The sequence below is a fragment of the Chiloscyllium plagiosum genome, unplaced genomic scaffold, assembly GCF_037043375.1.
Source record: "Chiloscyllium plagiosum isolate Xiang-an unplaced genomic scaffold, Cpla_swu_hap1 HiC_scaffold_8, whole genome shotgun sequence".
NCBI lineage: Eukaryota > Metazoa > Chordata > Chondrichthyes > Orectolobiformes > Hemiscylliidae > Chiloscyllium > Chiloscyllium plagiosum.
In genome coordinates this window covers 75237892-75262814 of record NW_028270146.1, presented here as the reverse complement: position 1 = coordinate 75262814, position 24923 = coordinate 75237892, and the positions used below count along the sequence as shown (strand labels likewise).

General features: G+C 39.0%; 1 long non-coding RNA gene across 3 annotated transcripts in view; it reads left to right on the top strand.

Annotated features, from left to right (window-relative positions):
* The window catches only part of LOC122553721 (uncharacterized), a 324639-nt gene extending 307334 nt beyond the window's left edge, over positions 1-17305 (top strand). For all 3 annotated transcript variants that reach the window (XR_015757931.1, XR_015757933.1, XR_015757932.1), the window contains one exon: positions 16898-17305. This is a non-coding gene — a long non-coding RNA (uncharacterized LOC122553721). The remainder of the gene's footprint in view (positions 1-16897) is intronic.
* The last annotated feature ends 7618 nt before the right edge of the window (positions 17306-24923 follow it).

Sequence of the window (24923 nt, the reverse complement as noted above, 5' to 3'; positions counted from 1 at the left end):
TAACAAGAGGCAAACAAATATCTTTCAGTATTATAGTCTGACTTATCCTCCCAGGTTCTTTCACCCCCACCAGAGGAAATAGGTTTATAACAAATGTTAATGTTTTATTGATCATTAGAAGAATCTACAAGTGGAACATTATACTGCAGACAAAGGAAGTTTGCATTGAAAAGCTTTTCATTATCCAATTGGAAATGTTCAAACTTCTCATGTGTGGCTGTGTAACCATTTATTTAATCCCTAATTTTAACTCAGGGCATGAAAGTGGTGTGCCATAAGGTGAAAGTGGGTGTGCAGTGGGTGGAAAAGAGAGAGAACTGGAAATAGAATGTCCACAACACAAGAATCTCAGATCATATCAGCATGGAAATGATGGGCTGATTGGTCTTTTATTATGGTGTAGAACTTTCCATGTTTAACACTGGGATATAATTACAAAAACCTAGGAAGGACTCCTGCCCACACCTCACGCTATTGCTTTCTAGAATGGCCAGTTAGCCCTCCATCACAATGGGAATAATTGTTCTGGGCGATGGTCTATGATATTTCAGCCAAAGACCACTTGAGTTAAAGAAGATATTTTAACTGTAAAATTAATAGAATTTCTTTCAAGATAATTTTATCTTATGTACACATTGAAATATAAGCTGTTAACCTTTACGGGATTTTTTTCCACCTTCTTTATGATTCCATCATCTGATTGTTTCACCTTGGCACCTTGCTATAAGTTATTGGAATCTTTCAAAATAAATCTATGTATTCATATATATTTGACATCTTATTTCTTTCTTTTCTTTGCGCATTGTAATGTTACAAGAATTCTTTTTCCAGTATGTCCAGGTTATTAAAACTTGTTCCTTTCTTTGTGAAGTTATCAAATGGCTGAATGCTGCTACCCATCATTTAATTTTGGAGATGTCTTGGTATTTTAAAACTACAATATTGATCGTCAGTCTTTTTCCATGCATATATTTAAGTGCATTAATCCAGGGGTGACTTACTATAAATGTAACCTTCAATGGGTTATTGCTGTAGCTATCCCTTTTTAGAATTTCTTCCAATATTTGCACTGAGAAAAAATTCCATATCTATCACATCGTCAAGCAGGAGATTTTCTGCAACTAAGGTACTTTTTACTATTCTAATGTTTTTAACGTCCCAAAAAAGGGTCAACGTTTAGTACCATTTCCACAAATGAAACTACAAGACTTTTTATTCTTAAGAACTCAGTTTGCACTGCTGCCTCAGCACCCTGGTTCGATTCCAACTTTGGGCAACTATCTGTGTGGGTTTCTCCTGGATGGTCCAAAGGAGTGCAGGTTAGTCAACTGGCTATGATAAACATTCCAAAATGTCGACTCTCTTGCTCCGTCAATGCTGTCTGACCTGCTGTGCTTTTCCAGTGCCACACTTTTCGGCTCATACTGAATTACCCCATGGGTGTCCAAGGATGTGCAGGTTAGGGGATGTGGATTAGCCACAGTAAATGTGGTATTACAGGGAGGAGGTTGGGCTGAGTCTGCGTGGAATGCTTTTTGGAGAGTCAGTGCAGACTAGTTGGGCCAAACAGCCTCTTTCCGCATTGTAGAGAATCTATGATTCATGAAGCATCACGTTCCTGGAATCTCTCAATGATGTAAACTTCAGTGCAAACACAATGCTGCATTTTTAATTTTTTTCAATTTCTTTTTGCCCAAATAATTTTCCGCCTTGTGATTTTTCATAGCTGTACTCAACATTAATACTGCAGTACTGGAATCTAGCATTATTTGAATGCCCAACCAAGTCAGCTGTGCAATTCGACTTCACAATTCCTCCATTTCTGTTTTTGAATCCATTGCATCTTTTTGTGATGCCCTACTTTGGCAAACAGCAACAGGGCTAATGTTTTCAATGTAAGATTTATGATGCAAATTGACCTTGATCCATTCTGCCTAATTTCCAAATCAATGCATCTAAAAGCGCTAGAAGCCTGACTTCCAACTTTAAATTCTCTTTTAAGCCCACATATGACTTTTTTTCTTTATCCCGTGCAGTTAAAACCATAGCTGCTACTTAGTTCAAATCTCGTAAGGGCAAAGTTATCGTAGGTTATGACTGTGTCCTTTGATATTTCTTACAAATTTCGTATCTATCACTTATGCCTTCAATGAGCTTATCGTACTCCTATATTCTACATCTTTTACTAAAGTGTTTAGCCTTTTAGAGGACAACTAGGCAAATTACCTACATAATGTTAACACAATTAACTTTTTGTCTAACTTTCTACCCACTAATGTCAATAACACAGCTTTAATTTGTTTAGTGGTGATGTGATGTTTCATTAAAGGAATAAAACAGTACTCTAGTTGTGTAAATTGCAAATTCACAAATTTTCTGAATATAATAGCTTTATTATTTTACATATCCAAATTCATTTGTGCTTTCTTCATCAATAGCCTACCTAATAACAATGGTATTTCACTTGCCACAATATCTGCGCCAATAAAGTAATTGAATCCAGGTAGCTTACAAGGAATAACCACTCTTTTCAAAGGTTGTAGTGAGTTATCATGCCCAAATCTGAAACTGGTTAGAACTCTCAAATTCCTTAACTTTGAATCCTCTTGATTCTTATTACTTAGAGTCTGAGTAGCATTTTATCCAGTCTATTCCATACACTGTAGACATGCATTCATTGTCTAATACTGCACAGTTGAAAGACTCTGCCACCAGACACCTGCATCCCTGGGCTCAAACTTTTTGTGATAAACACATGGCCCTTTTATTCATCAGTATACTAATCCTCTTCTTCTGAATGGTCTGCTCCACAAACATGTAGTTTTGAATAATTTATGATAACATTTAGGATGTTCATGGCATAACGATACTTTGAATTGCACCAGAACTACACACTAAACATTTTTGAGGTTCGTTCTCTTATTGTAAATCCAGAATTCCTTTTGCTTATCAAATTGGCAATAGTATTTCTGTCATCATTTCTATTAGTAACAGTTCTCCTTCCTGCAATAGCTAAGTTGTTAAAGTTACATCTTACTTTTTTTATCATATCGGAAATTTTCTCCTTTACACTATGATTGCTGTTGGAAAAGGAATGTTTTCCAAAGAGTACTTTTTGTGCTATCAGTGCATGTTTATCCATAAATTTACCTCCAGTCAAAACTAGAAGTTGGTCTACATTTAATAACTTTGAAACAGTCAAATAACCTAAACACCACTGGAAAATTTCCAAATTTTGTTTTGCAGTGTGGCACACAGTCTACTGGGTACCATTATGTACACTTCCATGGTACGATCCTTAGTCTTTCTAAATTTATCAAGATCTGAACACACCTCTCAAGCAATAAATAGATCATATTTGTAACAGTTTTTATCCATGAAAGTTAACAACCTGTCTAAACTTTCAGGCTCCAATTAAAACTTAACTTTCTTACTGTGTTTCTTTCTGTATGATAATGAAAGTGCAAAGTCCATATCCCATTTCTCTTTGGTAAGGAAGTCACCCAAGTCCACATCGTAGTTTCGTTGTTCCATTGTTCAGAAGCGTCATTTTTAGAAAATACGGATATGTAACAATATTCCAAAGTGTTGCAGTTTGACTCAATCATTCTCTGCTAAAAATGTTATACACTCGATTGTATTTCAACAGAGTCAAAGTCCATGCTTTTCGTGAAGGCTTTATGGAGTGTGATTAACTGAAATCAAGTTCACCCCCCACTGATTAATTGCTCTCTACATTTATACCAAATCACTTTTATTTAATATATTCATCACTTGTTCCCTCATTCGATTGGGTCTTATACATTCTTTCAGACCATCTTAGATGATAATATATTCAGTTAAGGATTTTGAGTTAAAGATCTCACACCTACAAAGTTAATAGTAATTACCTAAAAATTGTATTAGGATTCTTAGTTCTCATCATTAGTTACTTCAATTCTTTAGTGTATTGATTTTCCTTCTGAAAACATTCATCAATTAGATTAGTCACAAAAATATACTTCATAAATCTTCAGTGATTTTTATCATAGCCCTGTTTCTGTGAAATCAATTTATCATTTTGTACAATACTTAAAACCTTTAATATTTATTCCTGATTTCTGGGTGAAAGCAGATTTGCACTAATATTTTAAGCAATTTTACAACACCCTTTATGAAGAATCCTGAACTTTCCTCTTCACAATTTCCACAATGCTGCTATGATCATTGTTGGTTCAAAGCAAAAACAGTTCCAATTGCTTTATCTTGCTTAACAGACATGTTAAAATTACAACTAAATGGCATTTGTGTTGGTTGGACTGTGTGTAGGGACTCTGCCTTCACAAGTACAATACTGTTCCATTTTAATTTGATGGCACAGTATTTTTGCTCCATACCAAACACTTAATTTCCATTTCCCTGGCTATATTTTTAGAAACTGCCCAATTGCCAAGGCAAACTTCATTCAGATCAATGCAGCATAATGTTTAGTTTCATATACTTCTCTCTCTCTCTCTCCCCATAACATATGTCAAATAATTCTCTAAAAATGAATACTTCATAGATACATTAAAACAACATTGAAGAGAAGAACATCAATCTGTAGGAATATTCTGTCTCAGGTTTTATCAAAATATTACCAAAACACCCAACAGTTTTGCTCTTTAAGGTCATAATTTAAACTTAATTTGACTGGTGATTGACAATTCATTAATCACTGCTCAGTTTAAAATGACATACAAAAATGTTCGAAGCTTACAACAGTTCGTTGATTTTAAAATGCAAAACTTTATTTTGCACAAGAAAAGAAAATCAATACAGCTACAGCACCGATTATAAATTATTACTGTTGCCACAATGAGATCCCTTTATTGTTTCTCCTTGGTCACTAACAACTGAAAATGCTGGAACTAATCAGCTGTGTGGTGGAAAGAGATAGAGAAGTAACATTTCACTTAGCTTTTCAACCGATTGTTCCTCAAAATGACTTAGGTCAATCATCGACCTGAACAACTGTGAAATTTGACCAATTTACCTACTCATCTTAACATCTCACTGGTGACCACTATCTGAGATAAAACAAACTCTACCAGGTTTTATCAATGAACAAGAAAGCCAAAAAATTATAAGAAACTTATGCTCTAACATGACAAGACAGATTATCAATGACCAATGCAAACTTAAATATAGGATCAGGAGTAGGCCATTCAGCTCCTAGGCCCTGTTCCACCATTCATTCAACGAGAACACCGGTGATCTGTGGCCTGACTCCATATATTGCCTTTAGAACAAAACCCTTAATATTTTGCTTGAAAAAACGTATCTATCTCAGATTTAAAACTAACTGAGCCTGCATCCACTGCCATTTGTGAAAGAAAGTTCCATAGGTCTAACATCCTTGGTGTGTAGAAATGCTTCTGAACATTTCTCCTGGAGAGTCTGGCCCTAATTCTCAGACTATTAGAACTAAAGGACCTCCAATGAGTGGATACACTTTATCTTTATCTACCCTGTCCTTTCTGTTAATATCTTGATCACATCATTCCTTAACCTTCTACATTCTACAATCCCCCTGGCTTTATTTATGTAATTTCTCCTCATACCTTAAAAAAATCTCCATTAAATCAAAACACAAATGTTTATTCAGACTTAGGACAAACAGACAGACAAGGCAAGCAGTCTTTTTAAGAATGTTGCAGATGTAAAATATGAGCAAAAATGACACAATGTCTGTGGATCCAAGACAAAAGGGGAAATAGGGTGACTTTTCTCTGGGACTTTTTTTTTGGTTTTTTTATCAATGAAATCTCATTGACTGAGATTATCTTTAATTCGGTAACTGGTCAGCTGGATTCAGTCTGGGCTTTAAGCTCTCATTTGCAAAGTCGTAGAGTGTTATTTCTTTACTATTTCAAAGAAAAGAAAGAGACAGAGAGAGAAGGATCCAGTGTGCTTAAATATTTTTGGTGGTCTGTCTCAAATTGCTTTCTCTCCTCTCACTTCAATTCAAAACTGCTATTTTAAACCATCCAAACACTAATGCTGGGCAGTTACTTTTTCTTCCCCCTAAACAAAGCTGATACTAGCATTTCCCGTGAAAGCATAAAAATCCAGTTTCTTAAAAAACATATCTTTGTATAATCAATATGAGGCCACATTCTTTTACCATTCTTTTTTTGAGTTGTGTAAAGCAAATAATCCAAATTTCCATTTTATATTTTTAACGTCGAAAATAAAAAATCCATGTAATTTTTACAGCTTTTCCTCTCTGCTGCTGCAGCCTGACCTGCTACGTATTTTGAACATCTCTGTTTAGTTTAGATTCCCAGCATGCACAATATTTGGTATTCCTACATTCTCCATGACTACAAACAGCCAAGAATAAGAAAGTATAGCTAAAGAAATATCTAACAATAAGGCTTGGAAACATTCCCAAAAAGACATGATGTTCTTGAGTTTACCAGCAATTACTGACATTTCCTGATCCCAATATTACATCATTCAGATACAGATGAGGTTTTTATTTTTAAATTTTAGAATCTAGACACATTTTGGGTTTCCAGCTACAATAGTTGAACAAGAATGCTTTCCTATTCTTTGTAAAAGGAAAAACTCATTTGATGGAAAACAAGTGTTTTTTTGTATGGAAAGACTGTATGAAATGAGTGGAAAGAGGAAGCACATTCCTCCCATTGCGAAAGAATGAATATTGTGATTGCTATCAAAGCGTCATTCCTGACAAAACCCAGTTCCCCATGGACAACCCATTTTTAGCTCGTTCCAAGCTATTTGTGCATCCATCATTAAAAAGGTTTAAATATGATCATAATGTAATAAATGCAAAAGGAACATATGGTGAACTTTAGGTATGGTGAGCCACGTAATAAGCAAGCAATTCTGGCTCTTTTAAGTTTTAACAGCCGATTTCCACACGACTAAGAGAATATTATGACAGCTGTAGGTTTAATTTAGCATACCCATGCACATAAATAGCAAGGTTACTTCTTTCAAAGAGGATATAGCTCTTGTTTTTAAACAGACGAGGTACTCTATCTTGTATGAAGCAGTAGGATATTTCACCTCCAGCTAATTTCAAGATGTATCAACACAATAAAAAAGGACAAAATGACAACATCCATTATAATATCTTCTAATCAACCTGTTCAGAGATGCTATGACACACCTCTGGAGCAGGAAGGACTTGAAGACAGGCTTCCTGGCTCAGAGATAAGAACACCACCTCTGCATTGCAAGACGCCCTGACAAATCCATTATCTATGGACACATGCGGGTAATTAACCAATTATTAGCTGCACCAGTGAGAAATGGGTTGAGGAGGAGGGAGAGGAAATAATTCCAAATCTGCTTAAGCCAAACAAGTCTCCTTGAGTATCAGCAGATGGTAAAAGTGTTACTAGCAGATGAGAAAAGGTGATGGTGGTTTGATATTGTCACTGAATTAATAATCCAAATGCTCTGATTAATGTTCTGGGAACATGGGCTCGATACAAATAAAACAATTAATTGCAGTTTACAACAGTTATGAATAATTTAAAGTATAAAAAGAATTGCACAATAATCATTTCAACTAAATATAAATGAACAAGTCAATCCATCCAATTCCTAACATAATCATGTGCAGGTTGCACCGATCTATCTTTAATAATCATTCTGCTTTCCTCCAATGGGAAAGAAAATAGAATTGTAAATTATATCTAGAAATGCACAAAAGGTCCAATTGTAAGTTAGATCAAGACATCTTATTCACCAATTTCATTAAATAATCGCATATATTTTCATTTCTATTCCAATACACAGCAGCCACTCACTTTGATGACAATCCTAAAGAGAGCATCAAACACTAGGAATCTTTTGACTAAAAGTAAACCAAATGTTCACATTCGGGGTAATGTTCACATCCAATGATATTGTTAACTAGTAATTCATTGTGATAACAATGGCACCCAACCAGACAGTTGTCAATTCCCTTTAACCAATGAGCCCTGTCGAACTCATTGATTTTCCAAGCCAGCATTCCAAGAAACAGGCTGTTTATGTAAATTAATTATCTAGACATGGCCAAGACAACTGAAAGGTTTGTAAAGTACCCAGATGCCAACTCAAACTGTCAACACTTTCTAATCCAAACACTGAGCTGATTAAGCTTATTTTGATCCTATAAGATCAAAGTGTGGGCATTCCAAATCTGAAACCAAAATTATACCTTCACTGGATTTGGAGGGATTACATTTATATTTAACATGATACCACAAAGCAACTTGATGTAATCCTTCTCAACTGTTCAGCAGAGACAGAATTCCACCTATATTTTGAGTTCAGTACACCACAAATATATCAAGAATCTGATGTCTTTACACATCAGTGGATACATAATTCTATTTTAATTTAAAAATGCTTTCTCTTCAGGTAGTGATAGCTATATCAGATGTCAATCTCATTTTGTCCTGACTTAATGGCAATATTTCTGACCTTAGAAATTCAAGTCAACTTTTCTTTACTGTGCGTATTCAAATATCTGTTGTGATGTAATATTGTTAAAGAGTTGTATTTGCCATTAATTATAATTCAGCTTTAATGATACATTAAGCTTAACAAAGTGGAGTTCTTTGGATAAGAGCCCACAACTTAAGAAAAAGAGACTTTCCTCTCTCCATCGGGCTTTTTTGCTTTAACAGAAACTGAATTCCCCTAAAATTACAAAGCTTTCCTTGTTGTATACGAGGGTTGCAGTGATCATGGAGGGGTTATGTTTTATAGCAAGAATATCACTTTACCCAGCAGAATTGTAGAAGTTGAAGCAGATATCATAGGGGTACCTGCTCTGATCTGCTCTATTTCAATTGCTTAGCAGTCACAGGCAGCAACTGAGGACAAGATGTCTTATTCCCCCTTACTTACTCATGGAATGTGACTATCTCTGGCTAGGCCGGCATTTATTTCCTTCCTTAATTGAAGGTGGTGGTGAGCTGCCTTCTTGAACTGCTGCGGTCTGCATGTTGTAAGTTGGGAATTCCAGACTTTTGACCTTGAGAGGGAATGGTGACATACTTTCAAGTCAGGGTGGTGAGTGGCATAGAGGGGAACTTGCAAGTTATGATGTCCTTGTGTATTTGCTGTCCCTGTCCTTCTAGATAGTGGTAGTAATGAATTTGGAAGGTGCTGTTTAAGGATCCTTGGTGAACTTCTACAGTGCATCTTTTTGACAGCATGCACTGCTGCAATTGAGCATCAGTAATGGAGAGAGTGAATGTTTGTGGTGTCAATTTGTCCTGGGTGGTGTTAAGGTTCTTGAATGTTGTTGGAGAGTATTCCATCATACTCTAGGCTTGTATCCTGTAGTTGGTGGACAGGAGTTGGGATGTCAGGAAGTGAATTTCTCATTGCAGGATTCCTAGCTTCTGACCTGTTCTTGTAACTGCATTTTTCATATGGCTTGTCCAATCCCATTTCTGGGCAATAATAAAGCTCAGGATGTTGATATTATGAGGATCCAGTGATGATGATGCCATTGAATGTCAAGGGGCAATGGTTAAATTCATTTTTGTTGCAGATGGTCATTGTTTCACATTTTAATGGCATGGACATTACTTGCCTCTTGGCAGCCCAAGCCTGGCTATTGTCCAGGTCTTGCTGTATTTGAATATGCCCTGCTTTGGCATTTGAGTGGTCATGAATGGTACTGAACATTTAGATAATCAGTGAACATCGCACTTCTGAACTTATGGTGTAGAGAAGGTCATTGTCAAAGAATCTGGAGATAGTTGGGCCTAGAACACTATCCTGAGAGACTCTTCAAGAGTTGTCCAGGAGCTGAGATTTGTTTTTGTTGATGACTGTCCAGCAGCAATGAGAACCATCTTCCCTATGCCAGTTCCGACTGCAACCAGAGAGGTTACTGCCCCATTCTCCCTAAACTCCCACTGACTTCACTGGAGCTCTTTGATGCCACACATGGATAGGTGTGGCCTTACTCCAGTTCAATAGTCTGTTCCTGCTTTTCACCATGTGCACCCCTCAGCCCCCATGTTCTTTGATCCCTTTAGCCCCACGTGCTATATTCAACTCCTTCCTGAAATCGTGAGATGTTTTCACCTCGATCCCTTTCCATTGTAGTGAGTTCCACAGGCTCACCAATCTCTGGGTGAAGATATTTTTCATCATCACTATCCTGAACGGTATGCCCCATAACCTGAGACTGTGGCCTCTGGGTATTGCCTCACAGTCATTGGGAACATACTTCTTGCACCTACCCTATCTACTCCTATTAGAATTTTATAGGTTTCCATGAAATTCACCTCTCATTCTTCTGAAACCCAGCAAATATACTCCTAACTCCAGCAAATATATTCAACCACTTCTGATATCTTAGTCTTGACCTCGCAGGAATCAGTGTGTATTTTTGTCCTACTTTGTGCAAGACACACCTGTGCAATTTTCCATATTGCCTGTTACATGCCAGAGTTGGAGATGTATAGGAACAACTTGGTTAGGGGCTCAGCAAGTCATGGAGCACAAATCTTCAGTACTACTGCTGGAACATTGTCACAGCACTTTGCGTTTTGCAGTATCCAGTGTACTTAGCCTTTACTTGACATCACATCGAGTGAATCAAATTGGCTGAAAACTCAAAGCTGTGATGCCTGGGACCTCTAGAGGATACCACCTACTCAGCATTTCTGGCTGAAGGCTGTTGCAAATGCTTCATCCTTATGTTTTGCACTGATGTCCTGGGCTCTTCTATCATTGACGATGGGGAATGTCTGTGGAGTATCCTCCTGTGAATTATTTAATTGCTCACCGCCATTCACAATTGGATGTGGCAGGTCTGCAGTGTTAATCTGATGGTTGTGGAATTGCTTAGCTCTGCCTACCACTTGCTGTTTAGATCACAAATAGTCTTACAACAGTGCTTCACTAGCTTGGCACACGATTTTCAGATACGCCTTATGCTACACCTGGCATGCCCTCCTTCACTGCTCGGCAAAAGTGTGGACTGAAGATGCTGGAGATTAGAGTCGAGAGTGTGGTGCTGGAAAAGTACAGCAGGTCAGGCAGCATCCAAGGAGCAGGAGAATCAACGTTTCGAACAAAAGCTCTTCATCAGGAAACTTCTTCACTGTTCACTGACCCAAGGTTTGATGGTAATGATAGAGAGGGGAACCATGAGGTTGCAGATCGTGTTGGAGTACAATTCGGCTGCTGTTGATAGGCCACAGCTCCTCACCAATATCCTGTTTTGAAATGCCCAGTCTGTGTGATAGTCCATTTACAATGGTGATGGTGCTTCACAGCTAGTGGAGGGCATCCTTAATATGAAGTCAGAACTTTGTGTCCATAAGAAATATGTGGTGGACACTCTTGATCATGGACTGATGCATCTGTGGCAGGCTGTTCAGGAAGGATAACGTCAAGTATGTATTTCCCTCTTGTTAGTTCCTTCACTGAGTGCTGCTGACCTAGCCTAGCAGCTATGTCCTTTAGGACTCAACCAGCTCAGTCACCAGTGGTGCTGCAGGGCAACTTTTGGAAACATTTGTTGCAGTCCCCAATCCAGAGTACACTCTGCATCCTCCTGACTGTATTCCATTGTGCTACCATCTCTGGTGGCTATGCCCTACCAATGGGTCAGGACATACCCAGGGATGGTGGTGGTTTGTCTGAATTGTTATCAGTAAGGCACAATTTCAAAAGTATGACATTGTCAGGTTGTTGCTTCAAGTCTGAGAGACAGTTTTTCCAATTTTGGCTTTGCTCCCCAGATGTTACAATGTAAGATTTTGTAGGATCAGTGGTGCTGAGTTTATCATTGTTATTTCTGGTGTCTAGGTCAATGATATTTTCAATCTGGTTTCTTTCACTTGAGACTTTTATAGAAGCTTGATATAACTTCAGGTTTCTTACCGTAAAAGAACCAGATGAGTTTTAATGACAATTGGGAATAGGTTATGAGGCTTGTAATTTCATACTTTTTGTTTTAAATTTTAATTCCAATTCAGTCAACTGTCATGCTAGGAATCAAACCCAAAATCCCCAGAATGTTACCTGTGTCTCTGAATCATTAGCCGTGTAATCAATATCACAATGCTGCCACCTTCCTGTGTGATCATGAAGGTGGGAATGATGATGGCATGTTCAAAGCACCACCACAGCCCAGTGATTCTCAGGGTAAGAAGTGAAGGAGACTTCACCCTCCTCAGGAGTGCAAGGTACCTCAGAGTGACAGGAAGTGAATCCAATTGCTGTGGCTCACGTGGAAACCAACGACATCTGTAGCACTAAGGAAGTGTTTTTCCACTGAAGGGGTATGAGCAACTGGGAATTAAATTAAAAACTGGAATCACAAAAGGTGATCATTGCTACCTTACTACCTGAGTTACAAGAAAATTGGCATTGAATACATAGATCAGAGAGTTGAATGCATGGCTCAAAGGTTGATGTGTAAGAAACCTGTTATAATTGATCGGGCAGTCTACCAATAATGGGAAAGAGGAACGTGTGGTGTTGGAACAACCATCACCTGAATCATGCTGGGTTCAGGTGGGCTGGTATATCATATGTTATGCTGTTGAGAGAGTTTTAAACTAATTAGTAGAGGAGAAGGCTCATAAGTGGGGAAATTGATATGGTTAAAGAGAAAGAACAAGACAATACTGGTTATGATTATGCACTTCACTACCTGCAGAATGTGCCAGGAAAGTGTGTGTGAAAAATACTGCAGAGTAGGTAAACATGGTATAAGAAGCCGCTAATTCGATTTTCTTCATATGAACATCTGCAACAATTTGAAGATCAATCAGTTTCAAGATGGATGATTTTATAGCATAAATAGAAAGAAGATACATTGGAACACTGCCACCTGCAAGCTCTCCTCCAGTCGCTCACCAGCCTAACTTGGAAATTTATCACCATTCCTTCAGTATCGCTGCGTCAAAATCCTTGAATTCTTTCCCTAAAGGCCTAGAAAAGAGACTGCAGCAATTCCAGAGGCAGCTCACATGCAACTTGGAGAATAAATGCTGATCTAGTTAGTGATACCCACACCCCGCGAATGACTTTTTAAAAAATATAACATAGACATGGTAGGAAAGCTTGGACCTGTATATTTGATATTTCAGAAGAGCTGTACGTAAAGGAGGTGGCTGGTTCTGCTAATGAAGAATAACATCAGCAGAATAGTGACAAATCATCATGGCTCAGAATATAGATTGGATAGAAGTGGAAAAAAACCCAATGGAAACAAGTATTAGTTGGAATTATTCATGCCTCCTCCACCCTTTAAAGGAGCTACATACAACAAAGTATAAATTAACAAATAATGGAGGCCTGTATTGAAGGGAAAGCAATAATCAATGGATGATTTAATCTTTATGTAGATTGGATGCAACGTATTGACAAAGCTGGCCTTGGGGATAAACTTGCAGCATGCATTCAAATCAGTTCCTCAAAACAAGGCATTCTGCAACCAACCAAAAACAAGCAATTTTAGAACTGATAATGTGAAAGGGAGACAAGAATAACAAATTATTGTGTAATAAAGAATCCTGAAGATAAAATGTTTGTAACAATGAATTTCACATGAAGTTTGATGTCTAGAAATTTGGATCCAAAAAAAACATGTCTTAATCTAACAAAAGATAAGGTCAGAAGTCACAAAACACCAGGTTATAGTCCAACAGGTTTATTTGAAATTACACGTGTTTAGAGCACTGCTCCTTCATCAGGTGAAGTGAAGAAATGCACACAGTCACAGAATTTATAGGCAGAGAGATCAATAGGCTGAGAGATCAAACGATCATACAAATGGTGTGAGTGGAGTGTTGACAGGCTGAACAATAATTCTCTGCAGGTGATCAAAAGTGTCCTGTGGAAACTGATAGCCTGTAAATTCTGTGCCTGTGTGCATTTCCTCACTTCACCTAATAAAGGAGCAGTGCTCTGAAAGCTTGTGATTTCAGATAAACCTGTTGGACTATAACCTGGTGTCATGTGACTTCGGACCTTGTCCATCCCAGCCCAATACTAGCCTCTCCACATCATTAAATAAAAATAACTGCAAAGATATGAAGGCAACATTGGCTACAGTATGCAATGAAAAATAGGGTAAAGCAAATAAGCAATGGCTAATATTTAAGGAGCTATTTCATAGCCCTCAACAAAAATTATATTCAATTGAGAAATAATTCATAAAATGGATGCACAATTTGCATGGTGGCTCACTGGTTAGCGTGGCTGCCTCACAGTGCCAGGGACCCAGTTTTGATTCCAACTGTGGGCGACTGTCTGTGTGGAGGTTGCACATTCTCCCTGTGTCTGCGTCAGTTTCCTCTGGGTGCTCCAGTTTCCTCCCACAATCCAAATATATGCAGGTTAGGTGAATTGGCCATGCTAAATTGGCCATAGTGTTCAGGGATGTGTAGGTTAGGTGCATTAGTAAACACGGGGTAGGGGAATGGGTCTGAGTGGGTTACTCTTTGGAGGGTCGGTGCAGACTTATTGTGCTGAAGGACCTGTTTCCACACTGAACAGATTCTATGATTCTATTGCCTTTGGTGCTAAGACAGGTGGAAGAGAACACAGGGCATTTGTAGTTTACACACTAATTATTTCCTATTAAAGAATGAGGCACAGTATCTATTGCCAAGCACCCTACTGTTTAGCCACAGACAACATTTAATCCCTGGTAGGCAGCTAGTGGCAACTGAATGTCCAGAAATCCAGAGCTTAGTGAAGAATGCACTCACTTTCAGGGATGTACAGGTTAGGTGCATTAGTCAGGGGTAAAAGTAGAGTAATGGGGAATGGGTTTGAGTGGGATACTCTTCGGAGTCGTTGGGCCAAAGGGCCTGTTTCTACACTGAAGGGATTCTAAGATTCAATCTATGGCTAACAAAGGAACTTAAAGATTGCATCAAATTGAAAGAGAAAATGTAAAATACTGTCCAAAATATCAGTGACACGACAAAAGATTGAAAATTTTAGAACAAAGAATAATTAAGAAAACAAAGTTGAAAAAGTGGAATTGGAATGGAGAAATTGATAAAAGTAAAAGATTAGCAACACGTAACATTGATTCCTTTTATGGTGAGACTTGGGAGTTGATGATGGGAATCAAGGAAGTGGTAGGGAAATTGAATAAGTGTTTTGCATTTCTTTTCTTTTCTTTTGCATTTCTTTTCACAGTTCAAGACACAGAAGCCAGGAACTTAACATCTGACCTTGGGAAAACACTGGAATCTATGATTAAGGAAGTTCACATAATCTTTATGTAATACACAGCTTCAGTATTTCTGGAAAAATTAACATTTTGTCAAAGTTCTCGTCTTGCACTCAGCAGCACAACTTACAAGACTACCAAAGGAAAGGGAGAACACATTTATATTGTACGAGAGGAGAGTAGTGCCTGGTTTGCAAGCTGACTGATTGTTAGTGGCATTGCCATGGAGAATGCACCAGTTAGATGATGACTAATCATTAATTGACAAACTTGATTTAAATGTCAAGCCAGGCAGCTTGATTCTGATGAGTCAAGATGTTTCTCAGGACAATGAACAAGAGATTTGCTGTCATTGTTTTGTTGGGTTGAAATAGGTATAGTGTGTGCATGCACATGTTATTTTTGTTTGCAAACAACAGGGTCCAGTCTATTTTCTATGTAGCTTCCAGTAGGTGCAAATGTGCCATATTGTAAGCCTGACTGACAAACCTAGATTTGTCAACATAATTCTTTGCACACTTAGAATTATCCAGTAAATGGTGTCTAATTGTAGAATCACATCTGATGTTGGACATTATTTTGGGTTTTGGAAGCACAAGCTAGTGGAATAGAGTCAGTACTTCTCTTGTTAAAAACAGCCAAAAGGATATGTTGTTTATTATGGTCTGGGACCTATGGTCGACATCCTATAATCCAAATCCTAATAGGAGCGGCATGGTGGATCAGTGATTAGCACTGCAGCCTCACAACACCAGGAACCTGGTTTCAACTCTACCCCCGGTCAGCTGCCTGTGTGGAGTTTGAATGCTCTTCCAGTGTCTGTGTGGGTTTCTTCCCACAGTCCAAGAAATGCAGGTTAGGTGGATTGGCCATGCTAAATTCCTCATACTGTCCAGGGATGTGCAGGCTAGGTGGATTAGGGAAGGGGGTAGGTTTGGATTGGATGCTCCTTGGAGGGGCAGTGTGGACCCAATGGGCCAAATGGCCTGCTTCTATACTGTAGGAGATTCTATGATCAGTGGGGGGTAGTTGTTCTCAACAGCATGGTTTCCATGCATCCTCTGCAGTATCAGCTTGCACAATAAACAAATGGTCTGATCAAATATGCAAATAGTGAAGCTAGCTGTTGTTTCACACTGCTATTATTCAGTAGCAACACAAGTGGTGGTCACCACTATCAGGACACTGCCAGCATGCTAAAGTGGTGTTCTGCTTCACACACAAAGGAGTATGGTGGTATGTAAATTTCAGTGCCAGTATTTTGGAAAATGGTGAGGTTATCCACTTTGGTCAGAAGAGACAGCAGTAGGCTAGAAGAACACAGCAAGCCAGGCAGCATCAGGAGCTGGAGAAGTTAATGTTTTGGGTGTAACCCTTCATCAGAAGCAGATACTTGACGCGGAAGGATTGCAGAAGCTGCAGTCTGGAATGATCTGGGTGACTGTATATGATGTCATAAAACATTTAGCATTCATGTATAGCAGGTAATTGAGAAGACAAATGAAACATTGTTATTTATTACAAGGTGGATATGGAGTATAAATGTAAGGAAGCCTTGGAATGGTGGAGATGCTGCACTTGCAATGAAACAAAAGTTAGCCCTTTGTATAAAGTTCTTATATTCAGAAATAAATCCACAATTATCCTATCAATTTCAATACTCACTCCATTTCATTGTTACAGGATCATCCTTAAGAAGAATGCAACTACCTCCATGTCTATTGATGTCGTTCTGATAATTGTTGTATAGAAGGAACCCAACCCAACAAAAATCTGAAAATTCTACTCAGACAAACTCATGGAATAGTAGGAATGTTACTCCACTTTCACATTGCAAAGTAGGCTTTTTGCCTGTTCATTTAATAGTGTGTATGTTAGGACCGGAGAGGAGACAGGGAAACAGCAATAAAAGATGATGAAACAACCATAGTATATGTTAAAAAATGAACAAAGATATAAGTCATGTTCAAAGTAGCTAAACAGTAATATAAAATGATGTGCAGGAAGCTTTAAAATTGCTTCTCATTTTTTCCTTACATGGAACCATTCTAAATGTCTGTAAAACAATAATAAAGTTTTATGAGATGTAAACAGCACCAAATTTAAAGGTGTTATATTTATGAGAGTTTTCAAAGCCACCATTTAAATTATGTATATTTTACACTTAATCTCTCCATTTCACCCCCATTCTGAAAATTGACCCCATGCCATACAAGGAACCAAAGGTACCATTTACACATACTATGATATGGTAATATCAAACACTTCAGGGTTATCCAAATCAGGGCTGTGTCTTGAAGATAATTCCAGGTATCACTCTGGCAGGAACTCAAATAAAAATTTAGAAGCAACATTTGTTTTTAAAAAAATTGTTCGCTCCTCATAATGACATACCTTCCCTCAATGTTTCCCTTTTCACGTTTAAAAACCTCGAAACCTAACCTTTTAGTTTTGCAATCGGTAAACTACCAACACACAGTCTATTTGTTTCCTCAGCAATTTGCCTCACGACATTTGCTTGTGTTAAAGGATCTCCATGAAAGCAACTCTTGTCAAAGATGTAATCAAACCTCCTCATCCTCTGCCAAATAACTAACTTATAACAATACGAAAACTGTTTATGGACTACTCAGCACTACCGATAGCACATGGCTATTGAACTTGATTATTTGAGCACGTCCTTCGGCTGACATTTAAAATATAAATATCTTCTATTGAATATAGGAATTTCTTCACATTGGAAAGACACTCACCCACTCATCAAATTGCCTTTGAGCAATCTATCTGGAGCCAGATTTTTCAAAAAACATGAACAATAACATTGTCTGTTGTGAATTGGCAACACCAAAGGTTTGGTTGTCGCTGCATTAGAGAATGTACAGCAGGATGTCAAGTTGTTAAGACAGTTGTCGCTTTGAATAATTAAAATAGTCACTGCACCAAAAAATGCCAAATTTAGGATGAGCTCACTTTGAAGCAAGTTAAATGGTTAAAGAATTTCAACTGATTTTGTGAGTAGGAATTTCACAAAGATGCCATTTCATTCCATTCAAGGGAATATATTATCTCCTTCTTCCCTTCATTGCATTTGGTTGTCGCTGCATTATCCATATCCAATAGAGTGGATGGCTCATTGGTTAGCACTGCTGCCTCACAGCGCCAGGGTCCCAGGATCAATTTCAACCTCGGGTGACTGTCCGTGTGAAGTTTGCACGTTCTCCCCGTGTCTGCGTGGGTTTCCTCCGGGTGCTCCGGTTTCCTCCCACAGTCCAAAGATATGCAGGCCAGGTGAATTGACCATGCTAAATTGCCCATAGTGTAGGTGCATTAGTCAGAGGGAAATGCGTCTGGGTGGGTTACTCTTCAGAGGGTCAGTGTGGACTGGTTGGGCCAAAGGGCCTGTTTCCACACTGTAGGGAATCTAATCTAAAACAGGCAAACTGATTCCTGACTATTCCTAATACTATCCAAGACCAACTATATGACTTGTAATTTTAAAAAAACCTTTTTCATGAATTTTCCTTCTTCTCTCTCCATTTATAATATGACTCACAATACGACCATATCATGGAGATGTATTAACATCATGCCATTTAATTGCTTACACAACTTTTCACAAAGTTGGAATATTAAGCTGGATTTGGATGGGTATATGAATAGGAAGGGTTTGGAGGGATATAGGCCGGTGGGACTAGATTGGCAGGTGGGACTAGATTGGGTTGGGATATCTGGTTAGCATGGACGGGTTGGACCGAAGCGTCTGTTTCCATGCTGTACATCTCTGTGACTATGACTCTAAATCTGTAGTAGTCTCCTGTGCTAGTAGGGAATTGCCATCAGTTCCAAAGTCACAATACACAAAAGGCATTTTCAGTCACTTAACTAGCCAGCTTTGAGCCTTTTCTGGGATTCAAGACTCTGGTATTATATTATTCTTGTAATTTTAACATTTAAAAATCAGCCCTCACCTTACAGTTTCTGTAAATATAACAACAGCCTATAAAACTGGTTTCCTATTTGCATCTTGCTGCCACAAATTTTGATGTTTTATAGTGATTTCAATATGAGATCAATAAGCATCAATGAACTATTTTGCTTTTACTCACAAAACACTCACATTTAGGAAATTCAGGCCATTTTGTTTCCAATTGTCTCAACTTTGAAAATTGCCCTCATACACAGTGACTCAAAGACCTGGATTTTCCAATGGGCTGAAAATGTGTTGCTGGAAAAGCGCAGCAGGTCAGGCAGCACCCAAGGAACAGGAGAATCGACGTTTCGGGCATAAGCCCTTCTTTTCCAATGGACAAGTAGATGGTTCTGCAGTGTGGATGGGAGTTGCTTACAGGCTCCCTGCGGAGTATTCAATGTAGCAGACTCTGAATGAATGACTCAGGAAACAGAGGTTTCTGGTGGGTAACTCCCTTGTGTCTGGAATCCTCTGAAAGCTCCCACTTAAAGCTGAGAGTTTGGAGGACTCCAATACATTTAAGCAATTGGCTAATTCGAGCAGGTTAGACGATGAAAACCATGATGTAAAAAAAAGAACAGAGATGTAATCTGCACATTGTTGCCATTCCTCAGGTAGTACAGCTCAAGTATTTTGTCCTTCTCTATGAAAGCCTTCATATCTTTCCACCACTTTTTCTTTAAGCTCCTTAATACCTGTTTCTTTAGCCAATCTTCCAAGGTTTTAAGGAGTTTAAAGGAGAGAGTATGGAAGAATTTTTCAAGTGGTTCAGTGTCATTTTTCTCTCTGATAAAGCACATTGTTACACTTTTATTAAAGGATCTACATTATTTGAGGGCACAGTGGCTCAAGTGGTTAGCACGGCTGCCTCATAGCACCATGAATCAGGGTTCGATTCCAGCCTCGGGCAATTGTCTGTGTGGAGTTTGTACACTCTCCCCATGTCTGCGTGGCTTTCCTCTGGGTGTGCCAGTTTCCTCCCACAATCCAAAAATGTGCAGGTTAGGTGAATTTACCATGCTAAATTGCCCATAGTGTTCAGGGTGTGTAGGTTAGCTGCTTCAGTCAGGACTATATATAGGATAGGGAAATGGGTCTGGGTGGGTTACTCTTTAGAGGGTCAGTGTGGATTTGGGCCTGTTTCCACACTGTAGGGATTCTATGATTCTATTGCCTTTGGTGTTAGGACAGGTGGAAGAGAACGCAGGGCATTTGCAGCTTACACATCAATTACTTCCCATTCAGAGATGAGGCACAGTATCTATTGCCAAGCACCCTACTGTTTAGCCACAGACAACATTTAATCCCTGGGAGGCAGCTGGTGGCAACTGAATGTCCAGAAATCCAGAGCTTAGTGAAGAATGCACTCACTTTCCTGCAAATTCTTTAGAAATGATCAATTCAGATTGGAGAAGATGGTGAATCCAACCCCTTGTTATGAGGTCTCAGTATTCCTAATGTAGCACTTTAGATATTTACAAGAAAGTTAGCTGTACTTAACTCCCAAAGCATAATCATTCACAAGTTTCGTTCACTTAAAGCTAAAACAATAATGACACATCTCCAAACAAGGAGGCTTATACAAAAAACAGTATTAGGTACAGGAAGGTACGCCTAATAAATAGAATTGAATGCCAACTAGTATGAACATCTATAGTAATGCTGTCCAAAACATTGCATTAGTCCTCGAGAATTCAAATTTAACAATTACATTAAAAGCATTGAGAGGTCTTTGTTCAGTAGGAGATTGAACTAACAAGTCAGAACAATTTAAATAATTGAGAACTCATTCAAATGTGACTGCTTTTCTTCATCTCTAGACTGAAGTTTGCAGGCCATTTCCTGTGACTTTCATTATGACTCATTTCTACTGGCTTCCATTTTCATTTGATTTGACTGACATTTGGGACAAGAAGGAAAAACAAAAATTCAAACGACTCTTAAATAAACACAGCTTCTGTTTATCTGGTTCTTATCAGAGTGAAATACAAGTCAGTACACAGCTCCTGAGAAATGCAATATTACCCTGCAGAAAACATATTAAACAGTAAAATGGGCCAAAGAATTCATGGTATCACAGAATAGTGTGACAGGACTTTTATATCAGGAACAGGACTCTGTGACAGGCAGTCGGCATTTATCGAGAGTAGCAGCTGAGTCATGGACTCTCACTGAGAAGATTTTACTCGTGGATCCTCAAGTAACGTTAGGGTAAAATAAAAGCAGAGGCCATGTATTTTGCAGCTGAGGATTGTTAATGGAGCTCAGTCCTGTGATTTGCATACCCTGTCCCTCATGGTATAGACAACCATGTGTGCGGAAGGTGACTCCAACTGGAGAAACTCCAAGTTGAAGCTTGCGCAGTAGCTGGGGGCACTACAGTGATTTCATGAGGTTGAGAGGTACATGCATCACACGTTTCAGGATATGGTCAGCCAGCTGGTTAAGGAGGTGCAGACAGAGAGGGAACGGGTGACCGCCAGACGGACCTAGGGGACCAGGCAGGCAGTAGGGAATCCCCAGAGTGCATTGTTTTTGCAAAATGTTTTGTGGCCTTGAAAAACAGTGACAGAGTGGCCAGTCAGGACCAGGGCCATGACACAGTGAGTGGTCCAACTGTTCAAAGAGTGGGAGGAGGGACACATGTGTTAGAGGATTTGTTAGTGAGTAGAGAAGACAGGCTCTGTGAGGCTGCAGAGATGAGTGCAGGATTCCTGAGTGCCAGGGTCAAGGGCATCTTGGAATGGCTGCAGAGAATTCTGGAAAGGAAGGGTGAACAGGCAGAGGGCATGGTTCATTGGTAGCAACAGCACATAGGATGAAAGAGAAATGAGGTTCTGTAAGCAGACTCAAAGGAATTAGGTAAGAAATTGAACTGTAAGACTTTGATAAATAATTCAGAAGGAAGAGAAGGAGAGGTGGAATTAAAAACTAAAATGCTCAAAAGTAAGTGTGGAAGGGAGAGAAAACATAGACTAGATAAGATAAAAGTGTTAAGGTTAATAGGACATATTTTAATGCACGGAGCTGCAGGAAAAACAAGTTGAGGGTCGAGATAGGCATCTGGGAGTACAGTAACATAGCTATGACTGAGATCTGGCTGAAAGACGGGCTGGATTGGTAGAGTAGTCAGAAAATATACAGGTGAAATAGAAGTGGGGGGAGAGGTTGCAATATTGATCAAGGGATGAATTATAGTAGTGAGGAGGTCTGATATTTTGGGAGGATCATCAAATGAGGCCTATGGGTAGCAGTAATTAAAGGGGCAAATGGACTGTTTGGTGGCCTACAGTACATGTCTTAACAATCAGGGAGAAATAGAGCATTAAATATGTATTTAACTTAAAGAGAAGTGTAAGATTAATATAGGGGATTTTTACTACCCAGATATTAACTACAGTGGTTTCAGTGTGCAAGATAGTGGGAGGACAGAGTTCTTTCATTACATTCAGGTTTGTTTTTAATCCAAGACATAGAAATCCCTACAAGGGAGGGGACACTTCTGGACCTCATATTTGGCAAAAAGCCCGATAGCATCCTTACGGGAAGATTTTGTAGATGGTGACCATAATTTAGATTTATTTTGGCTATGGAAAAGGATAAGAATGGGCTAGGAATAAATGTTCTAAACTGCAGGAAGAATAAATTAGTAAGAGAAGGTATAAATTGGCCCAAGTTGACTGAGGGTAGCTACTTGCAGATAAAATTGTGGGAGGCAGTCAAGGAGGAATAGCAAGAGTATGGGTCAAACACATCCCTGTCAAGACAAAGGATGGGACCAAGTCAGAGAATCCTGGCTATCAAAGGACATAAATGTCAGGATTTAAGTAAAAGGTTTACAATGGATAAGGAAGACTCAATATAACAGAGTCCCTCAAGTATGGGGGACATTTGGCAAAGAAATTAGGGAAACAAAGAATGCATGAGAAATCATTGATGGGTAGAATATAGGAAGATCCAAATGCATTTTTCTTTAAAAACAGATATCAAGAACAAAAGAATACCTAAGTACAGAGGATGATTTGGAGTTGCTGGTGTCAGACTGGGTTGTGCAAAATACTAAGTACAGAGGAACCTCGATTATCCAACATTCGATTATCCACATTTCAGATTATCCAAACCAGATCGCAAGGTCCCAATGCTTGGCTAAACTGTGTTAACTGGTATTCAATTATCCAAACATTCGATTATCCAAACATTCGATTATCCAACCAAAATACTCCCTGCCCATGTTGTTCAGATAGTCAAGGTTCCTCTGTAAATAGTACGGCCCATTAGGGACAATAGAGGTAAGCAGTGTGTGTGGACCAGAAAGACACTGTGTCAGTCTTCACAATGACAGGTATAGACAGCAAGGTGGAGGATTGTGCAATAGGAGAAGAAATTAACAAAGAGAGATGAGTATTAGCATGTTCAGCACTCTTGTAAGTAAATAGACTAGTAGGCCTGGATGAGATGTATCTCACGCATTTTATGGAGGCACCAGCAAAGATATCAGGAGCCCTGACACTGATTTTCAAATCTTCCGCAGCCAAACATGGAGGATTGCTAATGTAATAGAATTAATACAAAACAAAATGTAGAAATGATAGATCAGGAAATTATAGGCCAGAGTCTGACCTCTGTGCTAGGGGAGTTATTAAATAATTCTGAGGGACAGATATATCTGCACTTTCAGAAACACAGATTTATCAGGGATAATCAGCCTGGATTTGTTAAGGGACTTTTGTATTTAACATTGATCAATTTGTTTGAGGAGGTAGACAAGGGTTTTGATGAGGATAATGAATTTGATGTAGTCCACATTGTGTTCTGTACAGCATTTGATAAGGTCCCTCATCAGACTTGCCAAAAAGCAAGAAAATGGTCATTGAATTGAATATTAGCTAAGAGGCAAGATGTAGAGGTTGGTGATAGAGGAATGTTTCTATGGCTGGAGCTGTTCCAGTGGAGTTCCATAGGGCTCAATACTGGATTGTTTGTGGTGCATATTAATGATTTGGACATAAACTTGAGGAATAATCAAGAAGTTGATGGATGACACAAAATTGTCAGCACGGTGGCTCAGTGGTTGGCACTGCTGCCTCACAGCACCTGGAACCCAGGTTCAATTCCACCTTCAGGCAACTGTGTGTGTGCAGTTTGCACATTCTCCCCATATCTTTATGGAACTCATCTGGGTGCTCAGGTTTCCTCCCACTGTCCAAACATGTGCAGGCTAGGTGGATTGGCCATGTTAAATTGCCCATAGTGTCCAGGGATATGCAGGCTAGATGGATTTGCCATGGGAAATGCAAGGTTACTGGTATAGAGTTGAGGGGGAGGGAGGGTGGGCGTGGATCTGAGTAGGATACTATTCAGAGGGTTGGTGTGACGTGAATGGGCCAAATGGCCTGCTTCCACGCTGTAGGGATGTTAGGATGATATATAATAAGGAAGGTAGCCATAAACCGCAGGAGGAGATCAACAGATTACTCAGCTGGGCAGAGCATTGGAAAAGGGAATTCCAACCAGTGTGAGGTATTGCACTTGGGGAGGGCTAACAAGGAATTACAGCATGAATGGTCAGATCCTTGAAAGTATTGAGGATCAGAGGGACTTGGTTGAACATCGACAGATCCATGAACATAGCAATGGCAGATAGAAAAATGGTGAAGGTGGCATATGATACATGCCTTTATTAGCTGAGGCACAGAATACAAAAGAAAGCCTGGTATGCTGGAACTGTACAAAACACTG